General features: G+C 28.0%; 1 long non-coding RNA gene across 2 annotated transcripts; it reads left to right on the top strand.

Moving 5' to 3' along the window:
- The first annotated feature begins 3,505 nt into the window (after nucleotides 1-3,505).
- On the top strand, nucleotides 3,506-4,441 carry LOC136968220 (uncharacterized). Of its 2 annotated transcripts, XR_010879625.1 has the most exons (3): nucleotides 3,506-3,592; nucleotides 4,104-4,157; nucleotides 4,261-4,441. It is a non-coding gene; the product is annotated as an uncharacterized lncRNA (long non-coding RNA). The 2 variants fall into 2 exon arrangements; XR_010879623.1 differs by lacking the exon at nucleotides 3,506-3,592 and having other exon boundaries at nucleotides 4,005-4,157.
- Nucleotides 4,442-4,988: the final 547 nt, after the last annotated feature.

Raw genomic sequence — 4,988 nt, 5'->3', positions numbered from 1 at the left:
ATTGTTGCTTAATAAGTCTTCTCTTTCCGCTTTAGATAGGTTTCTCGCTTATAATAGTATTTTACATAGAAAATCCTTTATTTTTCATTTAGGCACGCATCCGTTTTATAAAGTGTGTGTTTAAACGGGTTTTACTTTATTAGAATGAGATAATCATTCTAACTTTTGTATTTCTTTCTATAACAACAGACTAAAAGCTTAAAATAAAAATAATTACGCAAATTTATTCGAATGTTCTTATTAATGTTTCATTCGATAAAAGCAACTGAATTTATGTCATAGATATTTTATTATAATATTTAAACAAAAAATACTTTCTGCCCTTTTCATTTTTGCCTCTTTCTTCCTTGTTAGCATTAAGGTCTTTCTTCTATGGCCTAGAAGAAAAGCCCTCTTAATGCCTGTTAGTAAGGGTTCTTACTAACGATTTCTTTCATATATATTATGAGATATGGAAAACAGTTCAACGTATTTCTCCATTATGGATATGGAGAAATGAGGATATGGAGAAATTCCCTCAGTAATCTGGTTTTATGGTATTAGTTTGCGTGTAATTTAGTTTTTATGAATAATTTAATTTTACAAAAATACAAATGTCATTCAGATTATAAACTAAATAACATTTTTTTTTATTTGTTAATGCATTCAAAAATTTTACATCTTTGACTTTAATTTATTTGTTTAATTTAATTTAAAGTCTAGAAAATACTTACAAGAAGATTTGGTTCGGTTCGGTTTGATAGGATAAGGCGAAGCAACATCTGACGAGAGAGAGTATCTGTCAAGAAGCTTTTTAATGGAAAAATGATCCCTGTTTAGGTGCTACACAAGTGAAGAAAACATGGAAAATTTCACGCGGCCAGCCCGTTGATCAAGCGCAAATCCAGGATTCTACCAGTGTTCACTCGATTCATCCACTTGGTCACTGGTGGCCCTACAAAAAAAGAATTCTAACATTATTCGAATTTGAGAAACACTAACTTAATGTATTGTAGAAATAATCAATAATTTAATTTATTGAAAGAAATTAAATTTACAAACATCACAAATCAAAGCTATTCTATGTTTCCCTAATACTTGCCGGTGATCAGGTAGAGAATCGGGTCTTTCATAATGCATATAATTGTGGAAAAAAGTAAGCTTACGTCCTAAACGTACTAGTGTCTGGCATTCACTAATCGACTAATAAATCAACCATAACTTATGTTATATGATTATAATTACGCTTAAAATAAGTTTGTCTTTTTAGACAATTTTAGCGTTGTAAACTTTCGTGTTTTTCTTCCATTAAAATAACATTATAACATTAAATTTAACGTATTTAAATCCCGTTAAAATAGCATTACATATAAAAATAAAAAGATAATATTAAGCTTCCTTATTGAAGCACTTTAAAAGTTATTTGGCTTTGTTTTTTCCTATCTGTTTGCTGTGAATCGGTTCACTGTCTTGCCTATTTTAAACTTGTCTACGCACATTAATCTACTAGTTTTAGATTAGTAGATCTGATAGATTTCTTTTCAATTATTCTTATTGATATAATTCCATAAAATATTTTATCACGAGATGCAAATTGGAATTCAGCTTGTATTCTCGCGATTTTTCGTGAATAATGTGAGTCGAGGGAGTCATTTCTCATCCTTCGTGCACGATACAAAGATGGCTACTTGATTTATAAATGCATTGAAGTTCATTCTATACAAAAATGTTCAATTAAATTAAACAAACTGTGCTTTATATACCCAATTTATAAAACTATAAAAATTTTTCCTGCGTTATAGAAATGACTTTATACGATGTCAATAACTTAAAAACCTTAATGAAATTGTATCGTAATACATCACTCGTAGTAGTATTTATTATTGTAAATATTCCTTAAGCAATTCAAATGAGTTATTATTATGAATTAAGTTTCATAAATTGTCAGCCTACAAACTGTTTAATTAAATTTTCCCAATGAAATAATTTGCTTCTGACAACTAACATATTAATTTTATCTGACCCGCATTATATTATAAAATTACGTAGACTTACTATGTAATTATGTATGTAGAACTTGCTCTACCCATTCTTGTATATGTAAATTCATTGCTTTGAAGTGTTGATTGATTTTTTTTCCTTATTTTTAATCTCAAGGTTAGAAAAAGCTAAAGACGAAGAAGGTTAGACACGTGTATTGTTGACAACTTATTGCTTCAACGAATATATTAAGAATTAAAAAATATATTTATTTATTTATTTATTTATATACTCATATATCTAAGAATCAATTCACAGCTCCGTATTTACGCTCTCATTACGCCAATTTGTCATTTAAAATGAGTTGCAAATTGTGCAACGTACGGATTGTTACTCTAAAAAATGTATAAAATAATTAAGAAAAAGAAAACCTTTCCCTGCCTGCCTAGTTATGTGATGATAATTTAAATTCAAGGCCGGAAAAAACATTAAATATCTTAAAAATAAAATAAAAATTTGGAGATTTAAATAATTAAAAAAAAAATTGAAATGTTTTCAAAGTTTAATCACGAAGCTATTCTTTTAAAAATTAAGCTTATATGCTATATAGCTGTATAAAAATTAACAAATTTTAATTATTTAAATCATGTAAATAATACTATAGATATTTGAGAAACGTGTTTATAAAGAAACTCCAAGTTTTCAGTATATAATATAATTTAAATTATACTTAAATGGGGACGTCCATTAATTACTGTACAGTTTTTGAGACATTTTTAACTCCGTTCCTCCCTGTTGTGTACATAAATGTAGTTTTAGCAATCCCCTCCCTCCCTTGAACTTGTAGCTTGAATTGTTCGTTATAATTTAAATAGGTTATATATATATATATATATTTGTAATATTTATATTAAATATATTTAATTAAAAATTTTATATATTAATAGTTTCTATTTTAATGAATACATATGCTTGAAGATTCTTAATCATTTGACTAGAGCTGTCAGTAGTATGTAATATTCTAACATTCTTGAATTATGAGTTAATTTACCAATTGAGAACAATCATTTAAATTGAGTACAGGCATTTAAATATTGAAATAAATCTTAATTATTTTAATAATCTACTAACAAAGTTATATAAACGTTTATGCTAGTTTCTGTTTTTAATGAAAGGTACAGTACATGCTCCACATCTAAAATACTGGAAAAAAAAAAAAAATTCAAAACTAGACTGATAGAGAGAAATCTTTAAAATGTTTAAATAATTTAAATTATTTCACTTTTTAATTAAATAAATATTATATAAACTTGAAATATAAGATACACATATTAAAATAATTTAAATTCGTATCAACAGATAGCGCCACAAGCTAATATAAATCATAAAAGATGAATTGAATAATAAGTATTGTAGTTATATATCATTGGACACTAAACAATAAATCATTTATTTTACCCAATTTTTACCGAAGAAATATACTTTGGCTTATTGCCAGCATTACCATTATATTCATCTTACCATTTTTAATATCCAAAATTCTGAAGGTTATTATAGTTTTGAACCGGTTCTTGGTAATTTCGATTAAATTATGGATAAGATACATGTAAAACGGGAAAGGAAACATGCCAAGGTAAAACACCGAAAACTAAATAAAGTATTTTAAGAAAGTTAGTGTATCGTGAATTAATTCTTATATAAGTTTTAATCTTTGTATAAACAGCTTTTTTACATTAGTAGATAATTTTATAAATTTGAATTGCAAAATATATCATAAATCTGTGCATAAATAAACTTGCACGGAGCCTGGAGGTAGAGCGAGCCTAATTTGACTTTTTCTTTTTTTGAATAAATTAAATTCGTTAGAATGTTTCTTTATTAATAAGAAACAGTCTTAAAGCCTTAGTTTCTGTTAGTAAAAATAACATTAATTTATAGAGGTAGGAACCACTAAGTGTTCTCCAGATCAGGGGAAAAGTCCCCAGCTCTCCTTTTCGAAAGCCCCGTATATATACTGTATATATATATATAAATTGAACAAGATCGCGTGCACATTTTACACACTAACAATTATAGCATTTTTTCTATAATATCAGAATCAGGCAGGGAATTTTTCAAGTTTCTAAGAGTGTGTTTCATTATAGACATCTGCGGTGTCATTTATGGAGGATGTGCCGATTTTACGTCACAGATAGTAAGTAACCTACTTCTTACTATGCCACAACCCGTAATTTAAGCCATTTACATAAGCTATTTTTTAACTCCTAGAGAGTATTAAAAGTTGCTTTTATCTGTAGGAAGCAAAGATTCGATAGACCTATATATCAACCCGGATCCTTCTGATGAAGCGTTTAAACCACTTGATTAACCGGCTGGCACGAATGTTTAGCAGTAGATAATATTAATTATTTTAAAATATTAACGGCAGTTACCTCTATGTAAAAACAAGATTTATAAGTTAATAAACCTATTTTATCGGTTTTGTCTGACATTGGATTTGTGTTTAAACTCCAAATTTCGGTAAAATGTATGCTATCGACAAAGAGATAGATCGATGTATACCGAATATAGAATAAAGCGGGTCGATAGCCATAATTGACTGGAAAAGTAACTTGAGTTATGAAAAAAAATTGACGTCATATCCTTTAGGATTCCGCGAATCTAAAGCAGCAATGGCGAAACGTCCGTTTTGAGGGGCACGAATGAAAGCTTTACACGTTGACAAATTAAAAACCGGGTTAACTAATTTAAACTATTCGACGTGTAACGTTAACGAGAGACAATTCATTAGTTGTAATTTGTGTTATATGTCCTATTCTAACTTCATCTTTAGAATAACATCCCAGTAGACTACATAACATTACAACAACTTAAGTAGGTTATTGTTTTTGTTCCTATCTATTGAGGACTGAAAAGGCCGTTTTTACAGTTATTAAGGTTAATTTGATCAACAAATACGAAACAATTCTATCATAATACGTTATCAAATAACCGATGTAATTGTTTTTCTCGTAAATATGAAATAATCT

This window comes from Centruroides vittatus, unplaced genomic scaffold, assembly GCF_030686945.1.
Source record: "Centruroides vittatus isolate TY-2023 unplaced genomic scaffold, ASM3068694v2 contig_1033, whole genome shotgun sequence".
Lineage (NCBI taxonomy): Eukaryota > Metazoa > Arthropoda > Arachnida > Scorpiones > Buthidae > Centruroides > Centruroides vittatus.
Note: the sequence above shows the minus strand (reverse complement) of the source record. Positions and strands in the feature narration are given on the sequence as shown.